The sequence below is a fragment of the Lepidochelys kempii genome, chromosome 5 (assembly GCF_965140265.1).
Source record: "Lepidochelys kempii isolate rLepKem1 chromosome 5, rLepKem1.hap2, whole genome shotgun sequence".
Taxonomy (NCBI): domain Eukaryota; kingdom Metazoa; phylum Chordata; order Testudines; family Cheloniidae; genus Lepidochelys; species Lepidochelys kempii.
Window position 1 is genome coordinate 116867517 of NC_133260.1, and position 13448 is coordinate 116880964.

A 13448-nucleotide genomic window follows, 5' to 3' on the forward strand; every position below is an offset into this window, starting at 1 on the left:
GTGTCAGGGAAATTGCACCAAGTTTGGCACATTGGCTTCTAACCATTGGGTAGTGTGTGCTATGAGGCACTCTGCAGACAAGCAAGCAACATGAGGCAGGAACTTTCATTCCCTTATGTTTTCACCTGTCAGTCATTTCCAAGGTCAAGAATAAACAGAACAGATACATGCCCCCTTGCCCCTCTCTTTTGTTTAAAGCTTTCCCTTGTCTCACAATTATCACTCAACCATTTTCTCTTTGCCAGGATCTGTGTTTAGGGGGCTCTGGGACCACAGCATTCCCATTAGAACCAATTTGGAGAAGGCTTTAGTAATGCATTTTCTTTGTAAAGCCGGAGCTAGGTTGCAGTCATTCCTTTTAAGTCTTTCCCTCTTTCGGAAGCCTCCTGACTGAGCATTTGTTTAGCCTTCAGCCCATCCACAAGAATACAGAAGAGCAAATGTTTTCTATTCGACATTCAGGTCAAAGGAAAGTCTCTCACTTCCATCCCATCCTCAGTGAGAGCGGAGGCTTGGCTGGTGGTAGCATGGGAGGGGTTGCTGCTCATAACTTACTTGCACACTGATTCATTCTTTCTTTAGGACCCAATCCTGCCAGGTGCTGAGCACTCTTCTGTCAGCTCCCATTAGTGGGAGTTCAAGACACTCACCCCACCGCATAGGATCAAGCCCTTGTTTTAACATTTACTTGAAGGCTCTATCACTACTGCACCCCAGGGGATACAGTCCTCATTTTTCCTCTTAATTCAGAGGGACACTGTATTGAATACCCACTACAATGCTGATCCATTCTCTGTTTTCCTTTAAATCCATGTTCCCACACATAATACTATCAACATAAGACCAGCCAGACTGGGTCTGACCAATGGTCCATCTAGCTCAGCATCCTGTCTTCCGTCACTGGTCAATGCCCAAAGATTCAGAGGGAATGAACAGAACATCTGAAGAACGGTATCATTGAGTGATACACTCCCAGCTTCCGGCAGTCAGAATCTAGGGACAACCAGAGCACAGGGTTGCATCCCTGACCATATTGGCTGATAGCCATTGATGGACGTATCCTCCTCGAACTTACCTAATTCTTTTTTGAACCCTATTATCATTTTGGCCTTTGCAGCATCCCCTGGCAGAGTTCCACAGGTTAACTGTACATTGTGTGAAGAAATACTTCCTTTTGTTTACTTTAAATGTGCTGCCTATTAATTTCATTGGGTGATCCCTGGTTCTTATGCTAGGTGAAAGAGTAAATAACATTTCCTTATTCATTTTCTCCACACCATTCATAATTTTATAGACCTCAATAATATCCCCCCTTAGTCATCTCTTTTCCAAGCTGAAAAATTCCATTCTTTTTAATCTCTCCTCATAGGGAAGCTGTTCTATACCCCTAATCATTTTCATTGCCTTTTGTTTTACTTTTTCCAATTCTAAGAGACCTGTTTTGAGATGGGACAACCAGAACTGCATGCAGTATTCAAGGTGTGGGCGTACCAAGGATTTATATATAGGCATATTGATATTTTCTGTCTTATCTATCCCTTTCCTTATAGTTTCTAACAAACATTCTCATAACTTTGCTGCTACATATTATCTATAGGCAGGGCTGTCCCTACCCATATGCAAAGTACACAGATGCATAGGGCACCAGGAAATTTGGGGATGAAGTGGGTTCTAGCCCACGAAAGCTTATGCCCAAATAAATTTTTTAGTCTCTAAAGTGCCACAAGGACTCCTGGTTGTTTTTGCTGACACAGACTAACAGGGCTATCCCTCTGAAACCTTTCACTATGTGTGTGTGTGTGTGTGTGTGTGTGTTTCCTTTTTTACATGTCAGCTACAATACAATATGCAGTGATCCTGGGTTAGCCTTTTATAGTGCCTGCTTTCCTTCCTGGGTTCTAAGTGAGCAGGATGCTGGCTCCCGTAGAGCCCAAAGGGAAGCTATTAACAGCACTCCATCACAGGCCATGAGATAAATGCTTTACCAGCTCATCTTAGGACAAGTTAGCCCTTAATCAGGATCTGAGGAACACAAGGCTGGAGAAGAGCCACCTTCGTCCCTAGTCTGGATTTGCACCTGTTACATCTTAACTGGTCCAGAAGGTCTGGGCCACAAGTTATAGTGGGAGGGAATAGGAAAATACACCTTTTCCTAAAGTCCTGGTGGTCTCACCTCTGGAAACCTGCGATATGGGCACAGGGGAAATTGGCTCGTACGATAGCCCCCAAAAGCTTTTGGTCAAGGATCTGTCCATAGTGCTAGGAGCTCCCCAAGTAGGTCCTATTGAAGTGCCTGCCTTGGCTCAATACAGATTCTGATGGCCAGTACCAATGTCCACTAAATCTCTGTCCTCCCAACAATTTTCCTTCTCCTACTTCTATGCCCAGTCTTCCTCCTTCCAAGCTTCAGCTGTAGAAACAAACAGTACATATTTCCCAAATATCATGTTTCCCTTTCTCCTATATTGAACATAAGGCAGTTTTCTTAAAACAGAATTTCAAGTCAAGAAGCCAATAGTTTACAGCAGGTGACCAAACCTATCTCTACTGCAGATAAATCACACTTCATCTCTTCACAAAAGCATGAGTAGAAATATATATTCTTAAAGGGAAGCTGGGTTGCTGTGTGCTTCAGGAACTATAGCTAGGGACAGGGAAGCCAAATATAGTTTCAGAATAACGAGCTAGAGAGACCATTGACCCAGATTAATAACAAGTGATAAATGGCAGTGTCTTCTTCCGTCCAAATCTTCACAATCACAACTGCAGCTCACAACAGTGTGGCTAACCTGTTAAGTAATGGCAAACCCCAGGTATCTGCAGATGCCTTTTATTGCACAGTTAGAGCAATCTGATTAGGAGGAACTGTTCCCATCAGCAATAAATTGTCAGACGGTGAAACACGGCCTGGCTCTCTCAGGCCTTCATGAATGTAAACAAGTATTTGGAATCTTGTGCTGCGAGATGAATAATTAGCCACAGGAGTCATTTAAGGTCAGCTATATGTTTCTCACTAGTCGTGTTTTTGGACTATGGGACTAAGTTTCATTCCAGGTCTGGCTTCCTGACCCTAAAGGTAGGTCCCTGTGGTTCTGCTGCTGAACACACCGATTGGCACATTCTTCCCTCTGCCATGATCTCAGAGCCATCCCTTCCCAGCAGCCGTAAACTGGAAGATGGATAGTGCTAAACAGCAATTGTGGGATCCATATGGAATTTCAGAAAGGACATAGTTAGACAAAAGCGGAGAGGCTTGGTGGGAAGGGATAGAGAGGTGCTAACCAAGGTAAAGCTCAGCTCTTTGTCCAGGAGATGGAAGCACTATTTGAACTGGTGTACACACATAGGGGCATCCTTGAACCTGGTTTTCAAATTGGTATGAATCCAGTATTAGGAACGGGTGAACTCGTTTTGCCTAATTTGGAACCCACTGAAACACTGTAGGTTCAGAAGTTTAACTTGAACTCAAACTTGACTGTGTTTTTATTCCAATGAGCAGACTGGCTGAAGGAATGGAAAAGAGAAAATTGCTTATGACAGAATAGATATGATTTTATCTCCCTCTTTCTCACATATTATATATATATATACATACATATATATACACACACACACACACTATAGCAAGTATTTATGCCAGTGGTTCTCAAAACTTTTGTACTGGTGACCCCTTTCACATAGCAAGCCCCTAAGTGCGACCCTCCCTTATAAATTAAGAACACTTTTATAATTACTGGAGGCAAAGCGGGGTTTGGGGTGGAGGCTGACAGCTCATGACCCCCCCGTAATAGCCTCATGACTCCCTGAGGGATCCCAACCCCCAGTTTGAGAACCCCTGATTTATACCATACTATTGTAAGAGTGAGTATCTTAAATACGCAGTACAGGTTTCTGTATGGGTAGAAAACTTTGTTTTTAAATGAATCTCTGTTGGAAAAAAAAAACAAAAAAGGACGTCTACAAATCAAATCCAACTTTGCAAATGCAAAAACCAGCTCAGGAGATTGTAAAAGCTGCACGGTTCCAGCAGCCCCATACAAAAAGAGACTTTGTACACCATCTTATTGCTCAATATCTCTTTGGTAACAGGTAATCATACTTAATCAGGAACTTGAATAGATTTATGCCTTGTAGCAGAATGCAGAAGAAACCCTATTGCTCCTCTGCAGCACAATGCAAATGCTGTGGGAGCAAACACACCACCTCCAATACAAAAAGCATACAGTAGAGGCTACCCAAACCAGGCTTAATTGCTTTCCTCTGTGATTCTCATTAATAAAAATTGGTTGGTCAGTCAGCTGCAGCCCAAGTAGTTGTTTCTGTTTTGTGGTATCTTTACGGATGAGCACATGTCCATTAGCTGGGTTTGCTCTGGTGCTTTGCCGTTCTCAGCTTGCAGTGAACGCTCACCACTTGTCAGATGACCATTTTTTTGTACACAAGCAGAACCCAGCCATACATTCCGGTGCCATGGATGATTCCCTGGTTTGCAAATAGGCCCTATTCCAGTCAAGACGGTACACTAGGCCTGTGAAAATAATGAAGGAACAGACAAGAAATCCAAAGCAGCTTTCCTTTCTGGTGGAAGCTTTCCTTTGACCTCCTTGGTTGTGTATCAAGAAGCCAGGGGGCTACATAACCTTGAATGTAGGTAGCAAAGAACAGGGCTACTGCCACATGTTACTGTGGGCCTGGCCCAGACGGGAGTCCAGGGCCATAAATGCCTCTGCGAGTAGGTCGGTTTAGACCATGTCAGCTGTAGTACACAGGTAGAAGCAGGATCCCTCTCGTTGCCTCTTGCATTAAGGAGAGCCAGCAAGGGGTGAGTGCAATTTTGGATATATGCGGTGCTGCTTGAGTACAAATGGGTCAGCGCAAGAGCAGAGGGGAGCACAATAGGGAATCATGGAGCTTTAGTGTTAGCAAGATTGTAGGGAACTGGCTGGTTGTGTCACTTGGATGTGTCATTTGGATCTCTTAGTAAGAATGGAAGGGGAAGACGTGGCTGAAGGAAAGGGGCATGTGAAAAAAAGAAAGAAAATAGAAAATAAAAATAAAGAGGAGGCATATGGGGAGTAAGCATCAAGGAAAAGGGTGGGAGAGAGGAAAAGAAGCTGGAAAGAGTGGGAGAAAGGGCAAGGAAATAAACTGGGGACAAATTGGAAAAATAGGTCTGAGTGGAAGGAGAAGAAAAAAATCAAGCTGGAAAGATTGCTGGTTGAAGGGAAAGAGAAAGAAGACGAAGAGACCAAGGCAGTGGGGCCTGCTTCTGTGTCTGTCTGAGGTCCTGCAAATCCCACAAGGGACACAAATTTAGATGATTTCATCTTCCCTAAGGGCCTAATTCTGTCCTGAGATGCTTGGTTGGACGCAGCTCTTCCTGAAGTCAGGAGAAGCTGTGTAGACACAGCTGAGGGTAGAACTTGGCCTTAAGTCAGAAACAAGTCACGCAGATATGCTATGGTGAAATGATCACCTTATCCTGCACAGAAGCAAACAGAATACATTGCAAACAGCAGCGAAACCAGTGATCACCTGGGTATTGCTGCAAAGGTGAACCATGCTGGAATAATCCAGCAGATGGTGCTGCTGCTCCACAACCAGCCGTTTTTGCTGTGCAGAGATAAGAAAGTTGCATTTCAAATGAATAATAAAGAGAATTATGGATGCCTGCATGAGGATCTACCAGAAAGGAGAGTGCGGCATTGTGTCAGTCAAAAACCAGCTCTCTGTGGGAAGAGCTTAGCTTGGGTGACCTTGGGATCCAAGAGATACATGACAAGAACAAAAATTAGAAGTCAAAAGAACTACATTTCCACCTACCTGTGTCAGGAAACAACTGCTTTATATGTGCATTTAAAGAAAGAACTGAGAACAGTACCTCTGGAATGCTTAGCACATGAAAGCACTTGTTTTAATTTGCTCTAAACACTCCATGAAATCACCTCTGATATTAATTTGGTTTATTATCCTCTTTTTACACCCGTAAGAGAACACTTTCCCCACCCTCCCTCCTATGGAGATTTAAAATTCCCCAGGGCAACAGCGGTTATTGTACCAGGAGATTAACTAGCAAAGAAAATTATAGCAGCACATTTCTGCTGTTAGAGTTAAGGTAGTGTCAGCATTTCCATTATAAACTTCTATTGTCAGGCAGTTTACGAGTTTGACCCAGCCATAAAAATTCACTGAAACTTGACCCACAGGGCCTCAACCTGCATTATTCCCCCTCCCAATTAAAGTTATATACATATATTCTTTAAAATGGGCCAATTATTTTATATACATACACATTATAAACAAAAAAAATGTGGCCCATTTAAAGAATTCAAAGTCAAGTTCCCACATTTCAAAGAAAAAAAGATTGAGATGTTAACATTTTAAAAGACTCATTCCTGGAGCACATGTTCAGTAAGACTTTCAAAATTAAAAAAAAAAAAAGGAGTACTTGTGGCACCTTAGAGACTAACCAATTTATTTGAGCATGAGCTTTCGTGAGCTACAGCTCACTTCATCGGAACAAAATTAAAAGGTGCTAAAGCTTTGCAGTGCATTGGTTTAAGGCTCCTGCATGGCTGCTGGTTAGACAGAATGTACTCTAATAGCTTTTACAGATTTCTTGGGCATATGATCCATGCGCTAAGATAGAGCAACAGGATAGAATGCAATGGTGGTGAAGGGTTTCTTCCATCTGGCCTTCATACCTAGAGCTGTCTCCCTCTTTTTGCGTTCCAATAGACCACATGCATCATTTGACTCCTCTCTTAGAAACCACATCTTATGCAAAAGCTTTTGGGCAGAGCCTCATTTGCTGTAAGCTGATGTAGCTTCATTGACTTCCATGTATATGCCAGCTGAGGATCTGGTTTTATAGTCCTAATATACCACTGAAAGGTGATTCTACACCTCCTATATACATAAATTACATTTTAAAAATGTATCAAACAAGAAATCCATGAAGCAAAACCACTTTTCCATTCTGTTTTCCCCACAGAGCATTAGTCCCCTGGTTTTGATTTTTTGTTTTGTTCTGTTCTAATTTTAGGCTTCAATCCTGCAAACACTTAAAGTTCAGAGCGTGTGTAGCATCCCTCCACTGACTTGTGCTTAATGTTAAGTACATGTTTGGTTGTAGGATCATGACTTTAGGTTGCAAATCCCGCAATGCAGGAACCTAGGGCCATGTCTTGCAATCAGTTACATGGCCATAAATCTGGAATGACTGCAATATACATTTTCAAAATTAGTTGGCGTAATTAAACACATATCAGTCTGTAGGAACATTTACAGTTCACTGGGTAAAATCCAAACACCCAGACTCCTAATCCTGAATATAAATTTACTTATGTGGTATGCTGTAAGAGGTGTTTTCATACATATCAATATATTTGCACTTAAAATGTTGACCCTTTCTTGTTAACGGGAGTGAGAGAAAAAGGAAAAGATATTCCCAGGCAAACAAATACACACTATAAAAATATCTGAGCCTGTATCCTTAGTGAACCAAGATTGCCCGCTGAAGTCAAAGGGGCTTTTGGGTATGCAAAGAATAAGGAATTAAGGTTGTGGTACAAATTATCCAAAGCAAAGACAAAGTTCCAAGGCTGAACTCTGGTCTTCACTGCCCCCCAGTTCAGCTGGCCATTTAGCAAATATGGCACAAGACATCTCTGTGCACTGATCTTTGACTCTTTATAATAACTAACCAACAAAGCCAGCTAGGAATATGAAGGGATAGCAGATATGTGGACCAACAGACTGACACTGAACAGTGAAAGGTTATTACCACCTGAGATGACAGAAAACACAGGGTGGTATCCTGGCCCCACTGAAATCAATGACAAAACTCCCATTTATTTCAGTGGCCCTAGGAATTTACCCAGAAGGATTCCAGATACACAGCCTGATTCTCCATTCTCCCATGCTGGTTTTACACTGTGTAACTCCATCAATTTCAGTGGAGTGGCATCAGTGCCAGGCTATTGTGACAGAATGGAAAGGTCCACAGAAAGCAAAACCTCTCTTTCCGAGGTTGACTGTATGGATAGACAGCCTACTCTCACCTGTCAGGATTGGTAGGTGGGATTCTACCCCTATGTACTGCATGCACTTCTGTATATACAAATGCAGGATATTCATAACAGCATGTCTATGCAAGAGCTGGTGTGAGAGCATGACTCATTTACTGAGTCAGGTTAGAGTATACAGTTCCTGTGTTACTTGCTTCAAGCTGTGGAAGCAATCTAGCCTTGAGGGCTTGTGTGACTGGGTCTATCTGGCCTTCTCTGCCTCCTGCTGCAGGCACCAGTGCCCAGACACCCCCGGCTTAAAGGAAACCTGCTCAGGCCGGGCTAGCCATGAGCCTTAGTCCTCCAGAGGCCCAGAAGGCAATGCTGACCAACAGGAAGCTGGCAGACCAGTTCAGAAGAAGTGAACAAACTTACTTAAGGGCAGTGCTGAGTGAGCTTGGGACAGGAAAAAGCGTTCCTCAGTCATAGCCCAGGACTCCTGGCCAGATCAGAACTTTGCTTAAACTCTGTGCTTAAGCAGTTACTCTTTTTGTGTTTGGTTATTAGTTTAAAGGCACAGACAGCTAAACTTTGAGTGTGGTTATCGTTCACCATTTAAAACCGACACTAAACTCACAGCAAGGGCTATTCTGCTCCAGCCCAGCTGCCACAGCCTCTTTACAGAATCATTTAGAAAAAACAACAACAACAAAAAACAAAAACAAAGGGGTGGTGGGGGGGATTGGTTTTAAACTTTTAAAGTGATTATGCCCTGCCATAATGTTTTGATGTTTGGTAACACGCAAGAACATTTTGCAGTTTGACAAACTCAAACATAATCCCTTCTCTCCACAAAGAAGCACATGGATCATCAAAACATCAAGTATTTTCACTCCTAGAATTAGAGTGACTCTAGGACAACACAGCTGTATCAAAAGGAAACGCTATTGCAGCACTAGAGAGGTTTCTACATGCAAAGGAACCATGTCATAACATTGGTCTTAATGATGGTAAACAGGCTGGATCTTAATGGCATCAGCATCTTCAGTAACAGCCAGAGGAGCAGTGTTTGTGGGTGTCCATTCCTACAGCTCCAAAGGCACTTCAGTTCATTTTGAGCTGAAAATTTTTTTTCCAAGCAAGATATTTTTTCAACTAAATCAAAACCTTTCAAAAAAAAATGCCCATTTTGACAATTTCATTTTGGAAAAAGCCAAAATGAAGCTGTTTTGACATTTTCTGACTGGAATGTTTTGAGATTGTTTCAAAATGAATTTTCAAAACAAGATTTGTTTAAAAAAAATAACAAACATTAAAAAGGTTGAGATTGGGACAAAGTGTTTCTCTTTGATCAAATGAAAAATGTTTTGTTTGACCCAAAAGATTTTCACAAATTTGTTTGGGGGGAAATTTTTTGGTTTTGTTCCATTTTGCATTATATTTTTTTTGGGTGGAAACGGCAAAATTTCCTGTGAAATGGAAATCTAGTTCCCACCCGATTCTATTCATCTGCTCAATGCCATTTACCTAGGGTTCTCTCTCTCTTGTGATTGCCTCCTGTAAAGGAAGCCTTCATGTTTAGTCCGTTTTTTGTTTTTTTTTTGCAGAAAGATTTCAAATAAGAATGAAATTATATTAACATACAGTCATTGTGTGTTTAAATTAATGCCCTCCCATTTCTACTACTTGAGGCTCAGGATTTCATTTGTTGCTGCACATAATTAGCCTGGAAAGCAAAATGCAGCCCTTCACACTTGAGCGTCAATAGACTATTTGAAGAAAGAATAACCAGTTACAATTATGAAGTTTCAGATTTACAGATCTGTGTGTCTTCTACTTTGGAACAGATCAGTTTTGTCGAGGTATAATCAATTTCCTTAGGGTGAAGATAAGCCTTTCACTGGTGCACAAGTGCACAGTTTCAACTTCAGTCTGAGCTTTCGGAAAAGGATTAGCGCTTAATTCCCATAAAACAAATCAATCCACCACAGCAGCCCTGAGGTTCCAGTTACCAAGTTCCTCAGAGTTTCTTCTGTTTCCTCTACAGCTTTGACATCCTTGGCTTGCCTGTGTCTAGAATCCTCCAGGTGCAGGTTGCTCCCTCAGCCTCAGTCTGTGCTTTATAGACCTGGCAAGATGAGGAAAAGGATTGGTGGTTTAAAACATGTCAGCTAAAACATGTTAATTAATACATATTTAAACACCATTTAGGATCCAGAGTAGACAAAGGCAGTGATGTTTACATACGTGTTAGATAGTCATGGTCAAACATAGGACCCTCAGCAGAAATGTCCCAAGATTTTCCAAGTACCATAGAAGCAGCAACACCTGAGTGGGTCTCAAATAGAATATCTCCCAGCTTGCACTTCTCAGCTCAGACATGGACCAAGCTCTGATGGCACTGGAAGTTACCATCATGCAGGGACCTTGAATACATACAGAAAAGGTGTCCTAGAACTTTCAGTATATTTCACTGCCCAGGAGGGAACACATCCCCTGGGACCTGCACATCCATGCTCAGATAAAGCAGAACACAGTCTAACTGGACAGAAGTGGGCACACATTGGGATTTTTCTTCTTCTGGGGTTTGCTGCTGCCTGTACCTGGTAGAACCCGCAGGTAGATACAACCTACTTAGAGCTTTCCAGACTGAGGCAGCTTTACTTTGTTTAGAGAGGCTAGCACTACATACAGGAAGTTGCACTAGTTTAACTATATCAGTGCAACATCACACCTTGTGATATACTTGTACAGCTTCTACATATAGACAAGCTCTTCCAGGGACGTTTGGTAGGTTCCCCTCTTACTCTCGGGTAGATAAACAAATACCACAATCTAGGTTTGGAGGCATCTGACTCCAGATTCTCTGGAACAGGCAGGTCTCTAAAGCAGAGAGATTCTAATAGCATTGGGTTTCCCTCCATTCTATGGGCCATAACCTATACAAGGAAATGCATGTCACTTTCCTAATGTTTACCTCTCTTCTTTCATCCCATAAGCATTTCTGGACGTTGCTGTAAAACTGGCCCGCCAAATGGACAACAAGGTACTGGGCTATCGACAACTGTTATAAACACCTCTGGGTGATCAAAGGAACAGAATGACTTTTTTTTAAATGGCTCCCCTTTTGGGCCAGTGAACATTCAGGCATCCAGTGCGAATCCCAGCAAGCCTGAGCTGGAAGGAAGGTTTAATAGTTTTCTATATTTAATAGAATCCTTAGGGCCCTTAACAGATGGACTGTAGCAAAGACAGGCAGTTTTAGACACTCTTGTGACTGCAGCAATCAAGATATCATGCAAGTAAATAAGCACTTTCACTCCCAGACATCTTAGGACATGAATAACTCATTCCATAACTGTGGTAAGTATTCTTGGGGCAATGCACAAGCCAAAGCCCATTACATTGCAATGATATAGTGTTCCTTTTCAGGAGGATCTCAGGAGTTTCTTTAGGTGGTTGGATGCAGGGGGGATGTTGAGGAAGGCTTTGCTTAGATTTTGTTTATGTCAGAAAAATCTCCTCTGTGGACAATGACTTTATATCATTGAAACTGTCCATGTAGTACCATTGGACAGTCATAAAGAAGTTCAAAAGGAGCATGGTTTGGATTTTAAATGGGACCATATACCCTGGTACACTCAGAGTCTATGGAGATATAGCTGGGCTTATACAGCACCTTTCAGTGTTTTCATTTGGCACGACCTCTAAAACCTGAGATCTAAGTGTAAGATGAGATCTCGGCTGGTTTTCATCTTTGGAGGGTTGCGAAGGAACTCATGCACTGGGGACTGTAGTGCTATTTTATTGTAGGACATAGGATTTAGTCTGAACCACATCTGAAAACAGAATATAGCCTTCCAGGCACTGGTAGTGGCACTCTGGACTCCAAGGATGGGTTTACAAAAATAGGTTTAAATTTTCTTGTTTTACAATTGCAGCATGCACAGAAATAGCCAGTTAACCCTCCAAAGAGCAAGATTGAGCCATGAAGATAAACTATCTGCAATCTTTTCTGGCATAGTTTACGTTAAATATAAACATTGAACTATTTTTGCAACTAAAACTTCATGTACAATTATACAATTTGCCAGTTAAACTGGTGCATGCAACCAACTCTGCATTTGACTAAACTCGCATCTGACTTTGCAAGGTATCCCTCTAACTTACGGTTGCACATTAACAAACTGACATAATAATACTTTTACCCTTAAGGTTACAAATATACTTACTTAGGTTAGTCGATTATTAAATGAGCCCTAAAGGGCCAGATATTCACCTGATGTAAATCAGCATAGCGCCACTGAAGTCAATGGAGATATGCTGATATGCACCAGCAGTGAATCTGGCCTATATACTTTGAACTAGTGAGAGCTGCAGGAGCTTAGCTGCTATACAAATAAGGCTATTACGGAGAAGACTAAATGTGGCCTTAGAAGTTTAACTTTAGGCAGCCAGATTTGAGAGTTTTATAGCCTTTGGGCTATAAAAGCAGAAACTTGATAGTTCCTGCTTAGAAAGTTAAAAGCATATGGTTGCTGCCTCACTTAACATTTCACTGTTAAGTTCAGCTTCTCACCCCCCTTCCTCCCCCAAAAAACAGCCTCCCTCCCCCCCACGCAAAGACCCTCAGGAACATGTACATAAAATGGAGTATTATAAACACCACTCAATCTCATTTCTATATTAAGCTAACAGGATCCAACAAAGAGGTTCAAAGTCTGGGCCACGCACTTGCAACACAGCAAGATTCACATGAGATGCAAACTGCCCTAGGGGCTTCCTTTGAGACCAGAAGTTCCATCAGTCACATGACACTTTTTCATTATAAAACTGAAACAAACTGCAAACTACTTAAGAGAAGGATACCTTTCCTCAGAACTGAAGGTTTCTAAAATTAAGCCTTTCATCATACCAGTTGAATCATCTTTATGAAGGAGCCTGGACTGGCAGAGGAAGGAAAAGAATATCTGCGTAGGGCTCCATTGGGTTGAACAGAAGAGGATGGGAAAGATCTTGCAAAGAGTTGCAGGCAGGTGGTGCCCTACCAACAGGATAGGGTCCTGAGCTTGCAAGTAAGTAAATAAGCTGAACTTGGTGGGATTCCATGAGGGAACAAGGGTCTGTTCTTAAAGGAATGAGGTCTTAGGGCCTGATTTTCAGAGATGTTAGCACCTGCAGCTCCCATAAATGTCAAATGAGTGCTCAGCATCTCTGAGGATTAGGCTCTTAGGACTGCATTTTCAAAAGAATTCAGCATGTTGACCACCGAGTTCTTTTGAAAATCTGGCCCCAATATTAAGACCTTAACTTAAGATACATTCCACAAAACATAAAAGATATGCAGTGCGGCCTTGTGGACATTGCTGTTGAGACCTGAACCTTGGCATTTCTTGATATTTTTGTGATATAAACTGCGCAATCTTTCCACTGCAGTTA